General features: G+C 35.4%; 1 long non-coding RNA gene across 1 annotated transcript; it reads right to left on the bottom strand.

The window, feature by feature from the left end:
* Positions 1 to 6,185: 6,185 nt before the first annotated feature.
* On the bottom strand, positions 6,186 to 8,642 carry LOC120085431. The gene is made up of 2 exons (XR_005483932.1): positions 8,168 to 8,642; positions 6,186 to 7,491 (listed from the first exon to the last, which is right to left on the bottom strand). It is a non-coding gene; the product is annotated as an uncharacterized LOC120085431 (long non-coding RNA).
* Between the last annotated feature and the right edge of the window lie 12,463 nt (positions 8,643 to 21,105).

Here is a 21,105-nt window from a genome sequence, read left to right as displayed (position 1 = left end):
AAGAATATCAAGGTAGCCATCATGGTGGTGTCTGTATTATTCGAGGGAATCCATTGAAGAACGGTCTTCAAAAGTAAGGGTTCTTGAACCCAATTTTATTCTTTCACATGTTTTTTTAGCATGCTTTAGTTTCTATACTAAGTACATAATTGTATGTTCTTCTTCTGTAAAATCCTATATTATGTGAAAATTTGGAAATTGGAACGATCCGTTTTCCCTCAAGGTCCTTTATCTGGGCTCCTTCACAAATATCTCCTAGAGGGACTCCATGATCTGAAGTGAGTGATCATGGCCTCGTGTTTCTTGGTAAGAACGTCAGACATACTTGCCAAGAATTAGCTCGAGCCTTGTTATTGGCCTTTGTCCATTGGTCACGAGCATCCCTCATTGCTTGAGATACATTTCAAGCAGGGATTGGAGAACACTTCTCCATTAAGACGAACCACAAATCATCTAAAACTAGAATCTTATTCAAGTTAGATTTCCACGTCGCATAGTTTTCATCGGTTAGTTTTTCGTTCTTTAGCAAGAATATAATTGAAGACATGCTGAAACGAATAACAAACAATTGATCGTATTCGTTATATTTGTTGTAACCCATTACTTAAAATACAAGCATCCAATCAATTTAGCAAAAACAAGCAATCAAAGAACCCTAATTAAACTATTGCTTTAGGTTTTGCAACGATACTTCAGAGGTTAAAGTAACAGCCACCGAAGGGTGATCAGCTACCCCTTTCATGAATTGAGACAATCTTAGCTAATTACTAATACCAAAATAACTCTTATTCCTATAGTTCTTAGCTATCATTTTTCAGCCAAGCATTCATTAACTAGCTTAATTCATCCCGTAATTATGACCCTCTCATTTTCATATCCCAGAGGTACGCTTCAATAGGCTACCATAAGGAAAGACAACGGTTGAAAGATTAACCTAAGAAACCCTATCTATTACTGAAGTTTGCGTTGCCCCGAATCCTATGATCATGCCCTCCGAAGGGGTTGTTGCTCTAGGACGACATGCAGACGGATCATAGGAATCCCATGGTGCAACTTAATGAAGAAGACCGTAGGATACGTTGACACGTGTCCTTCTCCCACTTACTATGAACACTTTCCCTATTGACCTTGATATTGACCCATGCAAACGCTTTCTGAAGAGAGACCATGTCCAGGACGACACGAAGTCGAGAATGGATCTCACGGTGTAAACTCTTAGGGACGTGAGAACTAAGAACTAATATATCCTATATACCATTTTGTAGGATCGGTATGACAACCCTAGAAGGGGATGAATAGGGTTTAATAAAACTAATTAATACTTTTTTACTTAGTGTGAGCCCAATTAAATAAATTAACAAACTTTTTGCTAATAATTAATTTAAACAATAAATTAATTTAAATAAATTCAATTCAAAATAATCAAGAAGTTAATAATACTACTTTAAAGCACCCAATTTGATTCTAAGAACAAGATTGGTATGAGATATGTAAAGATCAATTCAACCAACCTAAATAAACATTAAGCATTTAATTTAAGGAACAAATATTGCAATTAATTTAATACAATAAAATATAACAATAAATTAATTGCAAAATAAAAGTAAGAGAAGGATAGAGAAATTAACACTGAGAATTTTGTAGTGGATCGGCACAACCGGCCTACATTCACTTCCCAAACTCCTCTTGGGTATGTCACTATGAACTCAACTCTTTCCACAGCTTAGAGTCAAACTACTACAATGTTCTTTTTTTTTGGGAGTAAAAACGAACCCGATCTTTTCCACGGTTGAGGATTAAACTATTACAACCACTCTTTTTAGGGATCAAGAGCAACCATTACAATGAATTTGGAAATGAAGAAAAATATGAGAAAAACTCTCTTGAATAATAGATTTACAAGCTTTTGCTCACAACAAATCAATCCTCACAATACATAAGATATCTCTCTCAAGAATTAGATGAAAAGAAGAAAATTGAAACTTAAAGAGAGAGTATAACAATGGTGGCTTTGAGTTATAGAGGATTGAAAAATAATGTAAAATTGTTTTGTTAATTTGGAGGAGAAGAAGTATTATTTAAATAGTGGAGGATGGTGAAATCCAAATTTAATTTGAGCCATTGGATGTTAATAAAAGAAAATTGAATGGTAGAGATTTAAACTCAACTAGTCTTTAGACACAAACAAAAAATAATATAATAATATATATCTTTAAAAATCATTTCTTTTAAAATCCAACAAAAAGGAAATGTCCACCCTGTATCCAAAACTAGTCGTTAGACACAAACATAAAATAATATTAAATTCATATTCTTTTTAAAACAAATCCAAAAATCAAAAGCCCACCATGTGTCACTTTTCCATTGCTCCAAGTGGCACATTTCAGCTCGGGATTTTTCCATTAAACTTGTTTCGACTATCTCTTCTTTGTTTGAGGTCCGATTTAGGTGATTCAAATTGCGTTGAAACTGTTGTTCTGAGCTCTATATAATGGCCACTTCAAAACACTCAAATTATTAATAAATAAAAGTAGGTTTGTTATCATCAAAATATTAAATAATTTATTTATTTATTTAGGATTAAGGGTTAGAAAGCCAACACATTTTTCTCCCACTAAAGTGTTCTACTGTCTTAAGGTTTTATTGAACTTAGTTAAATTCCGGCTAATGATTCTATCTAAGTGTATGCTTATTATAACTCTTATAATAAGGTCTTTACTCTGATGTTCTAGGTGAATTAAATCATTTAATTAACCTAGTGATATTGCATACTAACAGAATTAAAGTTAATTCAACTAAAGTTCCAGTTCAGTTCCCAAGTAAGATGTATTCCATAAACTGTCATCTTAAGTACCCCAAGCCTAGACAAAACTTCACTGGTAGAGTTCCATTATAACCTAAAATCTTATTTGTCCTACTCAATCATATTTTAAATCTATTTTAAAAAATAGGATTTAATTCTAATCATATTAAAATTAATGTGATCTAAGGTCTAAATTAATTTTAAACATTTTAAAATTAATTCCAATTCTCTAAGATCATAAGTTTGCATGCAACTCTTTATTATAGGTTGATGGTTACTAAATATTAATTTTATAACTATTACAAAATTAATTATTAGCCCTATAATCATGCATGCAACTCTTTATTATAGGTTGATGGTTACTCAATATTAATTTTATAACTATTACAAAATTAATTATTAGCCCTATAATCATGCTTTCTATGGTTTAATTAATTAACAATCAAATTCTAATTAATATGAAAACTATATTACATGCATTTCATGACTTTAATATAAAAATTATATTAAACTATGGATGTTTCATACTCCATGCAAATTGATTTTCAAATTTATTAATATAACACTTATATTAAACAATTCATGAAAATCAACCAAGCATACACAAAACATTAATAAATATCACCTTTTATATTTACCTAAGTAATGTCATGCATCATGCTTTTTCAATTTCATATATTTAACATATCAAAATATATTAAATAAATCATGAAATTATGTATGATATATATATATATTTATTTATTTATTTATTTATCATGCATTAATACCACACATTATAACCTTTATAACATATTAAAATGCATGATCATGCATAACCTATGGTGAGATTTATCTAAGTGACATCCATAAAATATTTAAATAGCAAATGAATCAGTAATTTGACCGGTAGGATAAAAAAAAACAATAAATTGCAATAATTTTGCAAATTTTGTCCTAAAAACAGCTTCTGCCACTCCATAATCAGATTGTACCAACCCGAACTGACCCAAACCGCTTCGAACCGAACCTCAAAACCATCAACCAAGCCAACCCAGCACAAAACCAGATGAGATCACCTTGAACTAGCTGAACCAGATTGGACCACCCTTAACCGTAGTTGAATCGTGCACAACGTAAGCCCTAACCCTCATGAAAACGCAACAACATTGGGAAGCAAATTCTGGGCAATTCTACGATTTGTTCATCCATTTGGCAAAAAATGGTCTCGATTTTCACAACAAATAGTTCTAATTCTAAACACAAACTTATAAAAGATTGCATTTATATTATAAAATGCCCAAAAAAAGTAGGGGCCTTTACAAAATGATCAAATCAAATATGTAAATTAAGGCCAAAATTTACCGTAAACATTCATTCGCAAATCATATTTAGAATGCAATTCAACCCACCAAACCAGTATAAATTTCGAAATTTCTAAATTAGTTATATAAGTTGGCTCTGATACCAATTATAGAGATAAAAGCCCTAACGCAGCAGATTAATTTAAGACCTAACTCGAAATCAATTGAGAAATTGAAATACCAATACGCTGGCAAAATTACAAAGTAAAAAAGGGAGACCTAAAATCCTCAACCTACCGTAAAATTTCTAGGTTAAGCATGCATAACAAATAGGAATACAATCCTACAAAGAAAAGAAAGAACACTTACTTTTGTCGATGACTCGAATGGAAGAACGCCAATTCTCCTTAGGATTAAAAGCACAAACACCACCAATTTGAAAACCTCCTATTCTTTGAGAATTTAAGTATTGGTTTATGGGAACCAAAAATCTAATTGGGAAGAAAAGGAGAGAATCTCTTTTACACAAAACCCTTTTGTAAAGAGAATCTTCTGCAAAACTTATGTTTTGTAGATATATCAACCAATGGAAAGAGAGGAAACGTTGGAGCTAATAACTCCCATACGTAGGAGTTATTATTAGATTTAATAAAAATCAAATAAATAATTTAATTAATTAATTAAATCTAATTTAATTAATAATTTCATTTAAATATATCTTCCGCATAACCTATAGTTTTAGTAAAATTAATTAAATTAAATTAAATTAATAATTAATTAATATTCCAATTAGTTAATTACCAAATTAAATATCATATATTTAATTTAATCTACATATGAATCATATTCAATTGTATTTCTCTCATAACATATAATTTTAATATGCATCTAAAACGCATTAATCTTAACCTACAGTTTTAATATGAATCCAATTCATATTAACTTGATATTTGAACTCCTTCAAATATTTAATTCTCTCATAAATCAATTTTAAATTATATCCAAAATTAAAATTTATATTATAAAGATTAATTAAAACCTAAATTTTATATTATAATGTATCATTATACATTATACTATTTCCCTAAGTGAATTTCAACATTCCAAACTCTATTCGAGACATAATTACCTCAATTTCCTTTATGAGCTAGGAAGAAGACCTCATGGACATACAGATCAAAAGCTCAAATGATATGAGATTAATTGGTTAAACTCATTAACCTCATTAATCAATATTCGTTAATTGTGACTACACTCCACTAAAGACCCACAAACGTACTCTTCTCACTGTAGATATATATTTGTATCCACAGATATAGACTAAAAGCAACAAGTTAGTCTTTCATGAGTGTTCATAACACTAGTTGGGTCAAAATTATCATTTTACCCCTAGGTTACTTGTTTATCCTTCAGTACAGTGCTCCTCTAATGAACAACCTGTTTATGGTCCAACCATTAAACAAAAACCCCTATCGGGCAAGTGAGAGGGTAGGGTCCTTTGTTCAAGTCCCGAAGATACTATTTAAGGGAATACTCATCTACTTACTCTATAGTAGAGAAGGAGTGAAATCCATCTTGTATTTTTATGTTCCTAGCTCCCCACTCGATCTTGTCCCCAAAATGGTAGGCATATTGAGTCGATAAACTGCCACTCTCACCTATACAAAGGACAATCCCTCGTAAACAGAAGCTTATAATAGACGCAGGATTAAGACTAAGTTGCCTAGGTCATATTAAAATAGAAACCTAACTAATCAACAAAGTTACATCTAGTGGTTACTATTTCGTGGTCCGGTATTATGCAAACTCATTGCATAGAATACCCCCACTCACATGTCACATGCACGAACGTGTTGGATCATTGCATTTGTATCAAATATAAAACGAGTCGTATCCATAGTGTCACCAAGATAAGGTACTCAGCCTTATCCCTATACTTTAGACCCCTTTAAGCTGTATCTTGAACATTGATCCTTGTATGTTGAACATTGATCCTTGTATGTCTCTACATACAATTCAAGACTCATAAGATAAATTAGGATGTTAGTTTATTGGATTTAGGGTTATTAAGACAACAAATTCAACATAAACAATAACACTTATTGTAACAACATCGATAACTCTTTATTGATAATAGTCAATTATTTACATTTTTTATCTACGAATTTTAGGGTATAAAACCCAATAGTCCATCATTCGTGTGTCCAGTCGCTAGCGCCCACACCTTGATCGGTAGACTTCAGCCCAGCCGAAGGTAGAACGTCGCCGTCCATCAATTCAGTTCTCTATTGTTGTCGATGTGCAGCTTGCGCTAGTACTGTCCAGTGGGCTCATTAGAGGTTCCATTGGGTGAGATCCTTTTTTTGTTTTTCGTCGAATTTTAGTGGGTTATCTCGAATGCCATTAACGTTCTAGCTTTGGTTAGTTGACGTCCGTTGTGTTTGGGTTTTATGTTGAAGATTTGGAGGTATTTCAAATTACTGTCCAACAAGTATTGTGGCGTTTGGGCGAATTCTTTGTGAGTTTCTTTCTAGTTCTTGCTAGTTTATGGTTACCCATTTGGATTTGGGTTTTTCTTTGATAGATTTCATGATGTGTCTTGTGTACCCAATCAATGTTTGGCCTAAATTCTTTTGGCTCTTGGCATTTGAAGGTTGAATTGAAGTTTTTGGAAGGAATTGAGGTGTTGTCCAGTGGGTGTGGAGATTGATTTTTGGTGATTTTGGACCATCACATTGTGGGTGAAAATTGTTTAGATTTGTTAGAAATTATTTGGATGATTTGGTGGTTGAATTTAGAACTTAAATGTTAACTTTAAGTTTTGATTCCTGTTTTAGGAGTGATTTCGAATTCAATGATTTTACGTGGATAACTTGCTTATATCTAGATTTGATCTTGAGGTAAGTGAAACTATTATCGGTACTTTTGTGCTAGGCGTCCAAGTTAAAAAATATTAAGTTAATGATGGATTTCTTTTTAGGTCATTTACCTGGATTATGTGATTTTTCTATGATTCAGGAAGATTATGAGGACTATGTGCAAGCTGAAACAATATGTTATGTTACATTATAATTGTGTTATGGGACCTATTATGAGTTATGTATGTGATACATGTTAGACTAGTAGGGGTGATCTATCATCTCATCTCACACTATTTTTGACATAGTGGACCGATGGGTTCATGGTATCATTTATTTTTTTTCTTTTATAATGGTTTCATAGTACCAGTATCAACTAATTACGTTTTAATAAATCCCCATTATCATCACTACCTAATGTAATAGGTGTAGATTGATCATTATCACTTGAAACATTATTCATTGAGGTTGATTCACTCCTGTTCATAAATGTTGGAGTTGAGCCACCTTATTCTAACTTATAATTATTTGATAAAGTCATTTTCACCTACAAATAGTCAGATAGTAATAATTACATACATTGTAATCTAATTACAAAAAAAATTAATCAATGTAATTATCATTCTTATTACAAGAAATTGTTCGGTGAAACAAATGGGTTCAAAAGAAACTAAAATGTTATCATATCATAATGTGATGATGATATCAAATAAATTTCCTTTTGATACAGATTTAAATTCTCCATTGCCAAAATAAATTTCCTTTCGATAGAGATTTAAACTTAGTGTACTCTATCAATAGGTCAATCATATCTAATTTTCAGCCTACCCATGCTTGAATTGTTCCATTTTTAAGTGTAAAATCAGAGGTTAAACTTCCAAGATTGATTCTCAAGCTAATTCTTCTTCAAAATATCACAAATTCTTCCTAAAAAGTGAAATGAAAATTTGTTGCTGTCAACTTCTTCTTGCTATTATCTTTTCATGTTTTTACTACTATTTTGAGCTATTTTCTATTACTAACAATCATTTCCTACAAATTTAAGATGAAGATTTAAGAGAAACAACCATTTTCTCTTCTTCTTCAATCAACTGTTATGAATTAAAGAGTATAAAAAAAACATGACAGCAACTCCCAAAATGAACTCATCGTGACAGATCACATAATGGACACTACTGCAATTATGGTCAACTTCCAAAATAATTAGTGGAATTCAGACATACCTTGGATGGGAGGAGACGGCGACAAGTGAGCTTGAAATGAACGAACAACAACCAAACAGATCTGAGGGTGAGATGCCGGTGGAAGACGTCGGTGAGCTTGAAATGAATGAACAGTGAGGAAAAAAAGTAGAGAGGAAGACGATAGCGGCTGGTCTTGGAAGACGTTGAAATCATAGATCTATGGGTAAGATGCCGGTGGAAGACCCCGATAGACTTGAAGTGAATGAACAGCGAGGAAGAGAAGTAGAGAGGAAGACGAGGGTGGCTAGGCTTGAATGAAGATGCCAAAATCGTACATCTATGGGCGAAACATTGTTAGGATGACCGTCGAAGCAGCGAGGGTGGCTAGGTTAGATGTCAAAGGAGTAGAGAGAGATTTTGGAGAACACCGACGGGACGACCGTCGAAGGAGCATGAGAGGCAAAATCATGAGATGAGATTTGAGGAAGGTGAGGGTGAGAGCGTGACTCGTGAGTGAGGTGGCAATAGGTAGCTTTCTTAGTGTTTCATATATATATATATATTAAAAATAACATAATAATACATTAATATATAAATATTTATATAATATTATTACTCAGGGCAAGGATGGGGAATATTCCCTGTCCTCGGCCTTGAAAGGTAAATGGAAAAAAAATCCCCACCCCCTCCCCCATTACCCATGTATTTGGGGATTCCCCCACTCTGTTCGAGGTGGGTCCCCGCGAGCCTCGGCCTTGCAGGTTAAATGGACATCTCTAGTTTAGTTCCATGCTTTGACCGTGCACCATTAGGCCACTAGACATGCCTGAACCGACATATTGATTTGCATGTTACGATACTGTGAACCGATTCTTCGCGAGTTGAAAATCGATGTTGTTGATTCCTCTTCAACCCAAAGAAAAATAAAAACTATTTATATCACTAAAACCTACTTCTTATACTAACAAGTAGCATAAGTGGCAAGTACGGGGTTAAACAATAGGGAGGTCAGGATTTAATCTTCTCTTAAGCTAAATGCGACTATGAATAGTAGTAAAAATGAGGTTTTGGTATTGTATAAAATGAAAACATGCAAAGAATTAAAATGCAAGGGATAAATGTAAAGTAAGATTGCTCTATCTAGTTTCTAGAGCCATTCAATGCAATTTCTATCCTTGATTCCTGAAAATTAAACATGCAACTGATTCATGTATGCACAAGTACTCGCTCAATACGATCTAACTAGCCTCTACAAAGGCAGACAACTTACAAGAATCTAATCGATAAAGCGTCTTAATTATTAATTAAGGTCGGAAAGGCCATACCCTAGCTAATCTACATGCTTCTAAATTTTATTGGGTTCGATAGCGCCAATATAGAATTAAAAACACAAGCATTACAATTTAGAATTCAATTGTGTCGATTAATTATCAGAAAAGTCATATTCAACTAATCAAATTTATCTTCGAACCTAGCAATTCATTCATCCTAGGAATAGCCATCAAATATACAATTAACTAATGCTACTTAATTGATTTTAGCTAGACATTCAGGTAAAAATATGACGCAACTAAAAATCGATTAGTCATTCACGATTATACGTGAACAGTCAACCTCACAATCATGCTTTTAGAAATTATAATGGATTCGAAGAACACACTAATTCAACATGCAATTTATACAAGAACACAAAAACTTCAGAAATTATCAAAGAATTAAAGCTTCAAAAACTAGATAGAAAACTGTTCCCTCGAGAAATCGATAGACAAATTGAAGAGAAAGATCCAATCCATCGTTTACAATCCAAAAGAAAATAAAAATCTAACCTAAAGATTCAAAAAAGATAAAGGAAGGGGAAGAACTAGCAGCCATTCCTCGGCCTCCACCGAATTTTGCATCCCCTCTCTTTACCTAATTTGGAAAGAAAGCATTTATACCATTGACGCAGCGTTCCTAAACTTTGCAATGCTAGCAAGAGTGTTGCAACGCTATTGTTGACAGCAACCCTCGAACGTTGGAGCAGAGGTGCAATGCTGTGGACGCTTGCTTGCGACAAACGTGCACGTGTATGAGCTGACGTTTCATTAATCATCACAGCGTTGCAATGCTAAGGATAGCATTGCGACGCTGTCGTATATCTTCAGGTTCTACCTTACAACATTGCGTTAAAGCATTGAAAAATGGCTGCGACGCTCCAATCAAGGGAATTTTTGTCATTTCTCCTTATTTGAATCTCAGATGCTTAAATCACCTTTAAATTGCTTCAAATTAACTTTGTTTGACTTCAATTGCTCGGTTGTACCTCATCGGTGTTCAATACCTACAGAATAGGATATTTAACATGTAAAATTCATTAATAAGCTAAATTAAGCTAGGAATTATAGCTCTTTTTAGAGTTATCACCAGTAGGTTCACTTTCATGTTTTTTATAGTGCGCCATTAAGCCACTAGACATGTGAGCTAAGACGAGATAGATTATCCTCTTATATGGCTTTCCAAGAACAGTTATGGTATGCATGTCCCACCAACCTCAAACATTCATTGCATTCGATTGCCTAGCCTGATCCCGATAATGGGGTCACTTATTGAGTACTTATACTCATTCTTTATGTTTGCATATTTTTAGGTAAGTGCAAGGATACATAGGCGACTGATAAGAGGGATCCGTGACAGTGCCAAAGGGACTAAACAAATGCTTAGACATAAGAGTTTCTGTGTTGTTTTCATATTTTCCTTTTTTTTTTTTCTTCCATGATTTGGATTTTGAAAAAACTTAGGTGTTTGAGATTTCTAAGTTCAATTCCCATATTTTAAAATTTCCATTCTAGAAGGGTACCCAAAACAGTATTAGATTTGAACCGAAACTTTGTTTCAATTTCTTATTCAATAGAATAGTCTAGTTTTCATATTTTAAATGTAAATGTCTACGTACAAGTTTATGCATGCATGAGGTAACGATCCTATCAGGTGTCTTAGAAAGTCGGGTCTTTATAGTTGGTATTAGAGGTTATGTTTTGGGTTTTGTTGACTGACTTACTATGTAAGTCCAGATTATCACTTTTTGGCCATTAACAGATTATTCGTCATCGACATGTATGTCCTATGATATATACACAGGATTATGTTGGATTTGTGATCGTAATTGACATATTTCCTTGATGATTAATTTGATAAAGGCTATGATTGTCAGGAAATTGGACGAGTTAAAGGAAGAGGTAGTCATAGGATTGTCAAAGGGGGTCGAAATCCTAGAGGTCAAAACCCGACAGTACAAGATCCACAAGTTCAGGATCTACAGATTTAGGATCCATAAGTTTGAGATCCTCAAGTTTAGAACCATCCTGCATTAGGGAATCACTTTCCATTTAGTGAACCTTCTGGTTCATGGTGGCAAAGGGTTCAGACAAGAAGTCGAACCTAAAATACGATTATGCCTTCATAGACATCGGTTCCCCTTGTTGTCGCAGATGAGTTTCCTGGTTTGCCAATGGTGATAGGGAAAGCGGTCACATCAGTAGTACTGGGTAGGGTGAAGGAAATGAAAAATGAGCGAATGATCTAGTTCGCCTAGTCTCAGCAAGTATCGGTTTTGCCAGTGCAGACGCCATAGGTTGAGGCTTAGAACTAGGCACAACACCAGAACATGTCAAATCTCTCGATTGAGGTCAAACATCTGCGAGATTTCAGGAAACACAATCATTGCACCTTTGATGGGTTACTAAAGAACCCTATGAAGGTCGAGATGTGGATGTCCCCCATCGAAACTATTTTCCATTATCTGAAATGTCCAGAAGACCAAAAGCTTCAGTGTGCAACATTTGTGTTGACAGACGATGCAAAAAATTGGTGGTAGTCGACAGAAATCAATGAACACCAGCGGAGGGCTAGTTACCTGGGACCAGTTCAAGGAGCTCTTCTATGAGCAGTACTTCTCTGTCGACACCAGGTACAATAAATAAGAAAAATTCATGAATCTAAAATAGGGGACCCTATCGACGGTGGAATACGAACGAGAGTTTACCAAGTTATCTCGTTTTGCTCCCTAAAATGGTGGCCATAGAAGAGAACAAGACAGAAAGATTTCTCCACGGTATGAAGGATGAACTGAGGAATCATGTATAGGCTCATAAGCCTAGTAGTTATGCAACAACATTCTGTATAGCAATGAGGATAGATTCCACAGTGGGGAAGGAATACATGGGATCTCAAGAATCAGGATTCTCCTCGAGGCAGAAAAGAAAGGCAGAGCAGAAGGCTTTCAAGCCTCATTAGAAGGGACGATATCTAGAAAAACCATTTCGGCACTCCAAGCAGTAGGATTTCTAGTCATGAATGGTAGAAAAAAGCTAACTAGTGTGTCATTCTTGTGGTAGACGTCATTGGGGACGATGTTTGGCTGGTTCTTGTGTTTATTTTCATTGTAAACAGGAATGGCACACAGGTGATAAATGCCCTAATAGAAACACATCATATTATAGGAGCCAATCTGCAGTTTATGGTCATAAAGATTTAAGTAGGCAGCAACATCAGTAGGGTTGAGTTTATTCAACCACTCGGTAAAAGGCTTAGAAGTCAGACACTGTGGTGACAAGTACGCTCCTAATCTTGGGGCACTATGCAAGGGTATTGTTTTATTTTGGATCATCTCATTCATATATATCCTTTGTATTTGTGAAGCAAGCTATGTTAGAATTGGAACCTTTGCATTATGGTTTATTAGTTTCTACTTTGTCTAGAGAAATTATGTTAGCAAAAGAAAAGATAAAAGCATGTCGAACTGAAATAGTGAATCGTATGCTAGATGTGACCTTAATAGTCTTGGACATGCATGATTTTGTGTAATATTGTCGAAGGCCTCATATAGAATGACCCCAGTGAAATTGAATGTAACGCCCCAGGCCCAGGATTCGGAATCCGAATTCGGACCCCTAATGGCCGAGGCATTCCCCTACGTCCTCTTTGACTTGGCTATGTCATCCTCCCTTCCTTCATTGCCTTGAATGCTTTTTTAGAAGGTTGTCCCCATAAACAAACACGGGTCATTTCAGCATGCTTTGTCCTCACTCATATGCATCTTAGGAAAATTCCCAGGAGATCACCTAATATAAGATTGCTCCAAGCTAAGCACGCTTAACTTTGGAGTTCTTATGATTGAACCACCGAAAAGGAAGGTGCACCTTGTTGGTATAGGTAGTAACTTTCATTTCTTTTAAGCCTTTCTTAACCATACTTTCATGTCCTCAGGATCCCGCTCGTTTAGATGTGATACCGGTTTATTCATGTACCCCTCCTGAACTTGGATCGTTACATTGAAGGTGCTCAAGATTCAATTGCAGAAGTTACTAGATAAGGGTTTCATACACCCTAGTGTGTTACCATGGGGTGCACCAGTGCTGTTTTTGAAAAAGAAGAATGGGTCATTACGCCTATACATTGATTATAGAGAGCTAAACAAAATGACTATCAAGAATAAGTATCCTCTCCCCAGGATTGATGACTTGTTCAACCAATTACAAGGACTACAATTTTCTCCAAGATCGATCTATGTTGAGGGAACCATCAACTGAGCATTAAGGACAATGAAATTTCTAAGACTACTTTCCAATCTAGATATGGACATTATGAGTTCACCATAATGTCATTTGGCTTGACTAATGCTTCTATGGTATTTATGGACTTGATGAATAGTATGTTCAAGAAATTCCTTGACACTTTTGTGATAGTTTTTATTAATGACATCTTGGTTTACTCTAAGACAGAGGCAGAGCATGAGGATCATCTACGAAAGGTTTTGACCCTCCAATATCAAATAAGTTGTATGCTAAGTTCTCTAAGTGTGAATTTTGGCTATGCTTGGTGTCTTTTCTAGGGCACGTGGTGTCAAAAGAGGGGGTATCAGTAGATCCAACGAAGATTAAGGCAGTTACAAGTTGGCCTCGTCCTACGACAATCAGTGAAGTGCACAGTTTTCTGGGGTTAGCACGCTATTACCGTCTGTTTGTTAAGGACTTTTCTCACATAGCCACTCTCTTAACTCAGTAGACCAGAAAGGATGCCTTCTTTGTTTGGGGTAAGGCTTGTAAGGACCGTTTTTAGGATCTTAAATAGAGGTTGGTTTCTGCACCAATTCTTATAGTACCAGATGGATCAGAGAGTTTCGTTATTTATAGTAATGCCTTTAAGAGAGGACTAGGATGTGTGTTGATGCAGCAAGGTAAAATGATTGCTTATGCCTTTCAGCAATTAAAGAATCATGAACAAAACTATTCTACACACGATTTGGAGTTGCCAATAGTGGTTTTCACTTTAAAGATCTGGAGACATTACTTATATGGAGAGAAGATACAGATTTTCACATATCAAAAGAGCTTGAAATACTTCTTCACCCAGGAGTTAAATATGAGACAACACAAATGGCTAAAGTTTGTGAAAGATTATGACTATGAGATTTTGTGTAACACCCGGACCCTCGTAATATTCCTTAGGATGAGAGAATAACTCATAATTAAAGACTTTGAAGGAAAAAGTTTGGTTAAGTGTCTAAACCATGCTTTGGAGGAAGCATTGGCTCTTAGAAGAATTATTAAGTGTTGGGATCATGTGGTTAGAAGAGAAGTATGCATGGTCTAAAAGAGGAAAAGAAAAGTTTGGTCAAGTATTGGGAGAAAAAATGTTGGGATTCAAGAGTTGGAAGCATAGTAGGTTGGAGGGTAGAATTTTGGCTAAGTGTCAAAACTATGCTTTGAACCTAGAATTGGCCTGGAAGTGTTAGGGGATAAGGTAAACGCCTAGGCCAAGGAAGAAGGAGGAAATTAGACTAAGTATTAAACATGAAATAAGTCATCTCGGAGTTAGAAGTACAACTGGAAATTGTAGGAACCTTGGATGCAACCCTAGGATAGAAATGCTCATTTGGACGCATGTTAGGGCAACTCTAGCAACACCAGATAGGTCAAACGCCTAGGGGAATAAATGATTAAGTGTTGGACAACCATGCTTTGATCTAGGCATAACCAAGTGAAAAGATTAGGGTTGGACGTATGGTGATAAGGTAGGGAACACATGGTAATGAGGTAAGAAACGTATAAGTGTTGGAAAGCATATGACTTAATCAGGAGGTAGATGCCCAAAGCTTGAAGGTTGGACGCCGAGGGGGCTTTTTGGACACATGGAAGGATAAATAAGATCTAATTTAAACTTAAGGAAGGGAAGATTGGAGCTTGAAGTAACCATGGAGGAGGAAGCTAAAACAAGAACCCTAAGATGAACAAGGAAAATGCATGTCTTGAGGACATATCATGCTTGGACAACTAGGTGAAGAAGTTGAGTATTTTGAGGAGCACTTAGGGAAGTCTAAGTCACAAAGGATCAGTCTTGGACACAAAAACACCAAATAGGTAGGTGTTGGACTTCACCTTGGACGCATGTTAAAGAGTTGGAAGTTTTGGGACACTTTCAAGGAGCCATGCGTTGGAGTAGGGCTAAGTAGGGTTGATGTGTCCTCACCAAATGCAACCTTGGGAGTCTCAGTAAGAGGTGAACGGCTTAAAACCAAGCTTGAAGCATGCAAAGTGTGATGAAGACACTTCAAGCAAGCACCAGGCATTGGACATGGTTGTAGAAGGACACATTAAGTAGCATGCAAGTAGAAGGTGGCTTGGGTTAGGCATTGGCTTCACCTAGAGAGGAACTTCAAATCCATGCAAGGTGGAGGCGTCAGGCGTCTGAGGCATGTAGAGGTGACAAGGATGGGCTGCCAAGGCCTATAAATACCCCGGAGCTCTCACTTCACTTCCGTCAATAGAGGAAGCTCTGGGGGTTTGAAAATAAGTCTAGGTGTTTGAGGGGAAGTTTTGGACATTTGAGGTGAGATCCAGGCAATGGTGGAAGAATTCCAAGCGTTGGAGGAGGTATCCAGGAGTTATGTTTGAGCATTAGGTATCCTGAGAGTTGACCAAGCTTTGGTAAGGTTAGCCATATGTCCAAACAAATAGTCTAGGCATTGGCAAGGAGAGCCAGGCATCAAACTGACAGAAACTGGGTGTAGAAAAGACAACTTTGTGTCCAACAACTGTTCTTGCAATTTAAAAGTTTGATTTAGGTCTTTTGGGGTTGGTAATCTTCTATTAGGGTAAAGGAACTGTTCTACGGTTATTCTAGCCCTAAATATGGGGCTCTGAGTGGATTGTTGGCTTATTACAGGGCCAGGATTCTAAAGACAAACAAGGCTACAAATGGTACGAAAATCGTACACCAGGGAATCGTAAGTGGGTTTCTATTTTTGTATGTTTGAATATATGTGTGTGTGTGTGTGTGTGTGTGTGTGTGTCGTTATTATATATATGTGTAAGGTTTGGAAAATTTGCATGATCAGGAAATGTGTTTTTCTTGATTTTATTGGTTGATTTGATTCTTATTGTTTTACATATCATAAGTTGCATTGGAAACTGAGATTGTACCCTGGAAAATTGTTAGCGTGTCTCAAGCATGTCTAATAAGATATTGTCGACATGTGCACATTGGGCGGGCTATAAGGGTACTGGGATTGTTTCCACATCATTGATGTCAGGAATTCACGGGAATACCCAAAGGAATACATGATCATGCTAGGGGTAACCAGTTATCAGGTTGAAAGGGTCACATGCTTATGTGTGATTATTGCTTGTTTGTGAAATTGCTTTTCCAAAAATGAATTACTAAAATCAAACTTATTTTCATATAAGAGTGGCACTCACTGATCTTTTTAGCTCTCATTTTCCAATTTTTTATTCCCCCGCCCCGAGACAGAAGCCAACAGGCTTGTTGCAACCCCTGAGCATACCAGAATTAAAGTGGAAAAATGTGTCTATGCATTTCATTGTGGGGTTGCCAAGAACAGCAAAGGGGTTTATGGTGATTTGGTTGTAGTACACAAACTCACTAAGCTCGCGTATTTCATTCTAGGCAAGTCTACATATTCAGTGAACAAGTGGGCTCAGATATACATGATAGAAGTGGTGAGATTACATGGAGTATTAGTATTTATTGTGTCTGAAAAAGACCCTCGTTTTACATCTAGTTTTTAGAAGAGTCTTCATACAACGTTGGGTACTCAGTTAGATTTCAGCTCAGCTTTTCACCCACAAACATATGGGAAAACAGAGCCACTTAATCAAGCGTTGGAAGGTACGTTACACGCTTGTGCATTAGAGTTTAACAACATACATCCATACCTACATTTATCCATATTTTATAATACTTATAATATAAATGATGCATGGCTATGTTATTAATGCATGCAACTATATACTATAACACTTATATTATATGATGCATGAGCATGATGCAACTATATATATTATATATGAATAATGCATAACCTATGGTGGGATTTATACTATATGGCATACATTATGACATATAATAATAAAATTAAATCATCATCATATGCATAATTAAAAAGATTATTGGACCGGGATTGGACACCTAAACAATTAATTAAATTAACATAACACGTATATTAATTTATTAATTAAAAAAACTAAATATTATAATAATAAATGTCAACCGATTTGAAACAAGTGAACCAGGCCTTGAACCACTCGAACAGGACCGAGAACAACTTGAACTAGCCACAATCAACCCAAAAGAACCCAAACCAACCAAACCGGAGAACCCACGAACCGAATCGGAACATCACTCCACGAACCGTGCGCGAATCGGACGTTAAACCGCACTTCTTTTCCATTTCGGAGCGTCACAATGCTATGAAAAAGAACTCCGCCCGTTACATTTCAGTGTTGCAATGCTAGGGCACAACATTGCAATGTTGTTGTACAGTCGACACTGTACAACCGCGATCTTCATAAAAAATTCACCGAATTGGGCCTCGTTTTCTCTAGAATTTCATCGAGAACAACACGAGTGACACAACATAGACAAATACAGACTCGATCGCAAATTATATGCCCAAAACACTGGTCTTTACAAACCAATTTTGTAAATTAAAGCTATAAATCTAAATGGCCAATCTCGAAAATATCCAATAATCGTAAACCATTTATATTCTATACACACTTATCACATGGACAAAAACACATAATGCAAACTCATCATAATTGTAATTCAATTATTTTGAAAATTTAAAAATAATTGGGACCAAAATTTGGCTCTGATATCAATTGAAAGAACCTGTGAAGACCTTGAGCGGAAACATGGATCGTCCCAATTTTTCGTTTTCTTTTTGCATAATGCAAAATTACAGAATAAAAATATGCATTCAAATTAAAATTTACAACATACCAAAAAATTGAGAAAGAGAAAAATAGGGTTAGATAGGACTTACCCTTGAAGATCCGATCTTCTTCACGAATTTCCTCTTCTCCAAAATTGGTCACGTACTGTCATGAACTCAAAACCTTCAAACTATGGATAACACCATAAAATTACCTCTGTATTCTCTAGGATGAGAATCCAAGGAGTTATGGGCTCTTGGAAAAATTGGAAGAGAGGGAAAGTTTGAGAGGAAGAGAAGAGATGAGATTCAGAGAAAATTCTCAAAGAACACTTCTTTGTTTTCTATAAACTCAAAAAGAAAGAACTGTATCCCCTTTTTGAACCACCCATTTTGATCGTGAGATAGAGAGAGAATTAAAGAGAAGGAAGTTATTTCTCTCCCTTTAAAATTCAAAAATAAAAATAAATTAACTTTACTTAATTAATTAATTATATATATATATACACACACACACATATATATAACATATAACCAATGGTTTAATATTGTATCATATACAATATAACCTATAGTTTTAATTCTCTCATCAATGGTATTTAATATAAATCTCATTTATATTAAACTTAATTATATGAAACCAATTCACATAATTAATATTTGAATCATATTCAAGTATTTATTTCCTCTCAAATAAACTTTATATTACAATGTAAACACATTATAGTAATTATATCATATATAATTAAATTAAATTAATATATCACATATAATTAATTTTCTCATTTAATTTGAACAATTCAAACTAATCCAAAATTGATTCTCATTAAATCCCTGTTGAGCTACAGGGGACCTCATGAACCTGTAGATTGAAGCTCCAATGGTACTTGAATAATTAATTAAACTCTTTTAATTAAATTATTCAACATCCATTAACTGTCGAACACTCCACTAAAGACTGACAGTTGCACTCGTCGCACTACAGATATATTTCTGTGTCTATTGGATATTACCAATCAACAGTATGATGACCTTTCACAAATTGCTCGTAAGTACAACTCAGCCAAAATTATCATTTTGTCTTTGGTTACATCTAACCCTTTAAGTACCAATGATCCCTCTAATGAACACTAAGTCATAGCTTAACTATGACCAAACTCCTCTCGGACAAGGAGAGGGTGTGGCACCACATTGTTCAAGCTTCAGAATCAACCTTTAAGGGAGCAATTTATCTATTTATCTCGACATTAGGGAAGGAGTGAATTTCGTCTTGTGTAGCTATGTTCCCAGCTCCTCAATCAGACAAATACCCAAAATGGTAGGCTTATTGAGTCGGCGATCTGGCCATTCTCACTCATACAAATCAAAGGACCGCCTTCATAGACAGGAGTTTACAACTCACTCAAGATTCATGTCTGTCATCTATGGTCATCCTAGTGAAATGTAAGTCTCTATTATGAACGATGCTATAAAATAAGACTAGTCATTTCGTGGTCTAGTCTTATACAAACTCGTTTGTATAGAATACCCCCACTCACATGTCTCCACATGAATGATTAGGATCAGTTCATTTGTAGCACGTTACAACAATTATAACACCTACAAAGCGGGTCGTATTCGTAATGTCACCAGGATAAAGTATCCAGCCTTATCCATCTACTACATACCATTTAGATTATCACTTAAACATGATCCAACTGTATGTCTCTACATACATGTTTAAGCTACAGATAATAACCTTAGATGTTAGTTTATTGGTTTGTGGGTTTAATGCTACTAAATGTCATATAAAACATCTTATATTTTATCAAATAAATAAAAAGTTTGTACAATACAATTACAAATTATAGAACCCTACGAGATTTAGGGCATCAACCCTAACAATCTCCCACTTGTCCTAAAGCTAGTGGGGTGTACAATATACAAGTCATACTAATATAGAAGTACAAAAAGTAATAATCTAAGGCATAAAATGCACCCAGTAATAGATCTCCCACTTGCTCTAGACTAGATGTGGCCTCCCACGCTTGTGACTCTAAGGCTCTCGAGAGTTAGCCACAATACCATTATTATCACAATAAAGGATGATGGACTTTGACATGTTTGGAACTACTTCCAGATCTATTAGCAATTTCACAAGCCGCTACGTACTCAGCCTCCATGGTGAAGTCAACAATACACCTCTACTTGGTGCTCCTTTAGACTACTGCTCCTCCGTTAAGAGTGAACATTGATCCTAATGTGGATTTCCTAGAATCTTTATCAGTCGAAAAATCAGAGTCTGTGTATCCTATAAGGATCAAATCCTTAGAACCATACATGAGCATGTAGTCCCTTGTTCTCCGTAGTTACTTGAAGATGTTCTTAACGGTGGTTTAGTGATCAAATCCTGGATAGATTCATATCCACTGATTATACCCACTGCATAGCAGATGTCAGGTCTAGTACATAACATTGCATATGTCAGGCTGCCAACAGTCGATGCATAGGGGATCCGCCTCATTTCCTCAACCTCTTAAGGTTTCTTAAGACACTATTTCATAGACAATATAATTCCATGCCTAAAAGGGAGTAAACCTATATTCAAATTTTGCATTGAAAATTTAACAAGAATCTTGTCAATGTGCGATGCCTGAGACAGGGCTAGTGTTCTGTTCTTTCAATCTCTAAAGATCTGAATGCCTAGAACAAACTGCATCTCTCCCAAATCTTTCATTTGGAATTGGGTCACTAGCCAATTCTTAATTTCAGTCAATAGACCTAC

Source organism: Benincasa hispida, chromosome 9, assembly GCF_009727055.1.
Source record: "Benincasa hispida cultivar B227 chromosome 9, ASM972705v1, whole genome shotgun sequence".
Taxonomy (NCBI): Eukaryota; Viridiplantae; Streptophyta; class Magnoliopsida; order Cucurbitales; family Cucurbitaceae; genus Benincasa; species Benincasa hispida.
The sequence above is the reverse complement of the archived record's forward strand: the minus strand, read 5'-3'. Positions and strand labels throughout refer to the sequence as shown.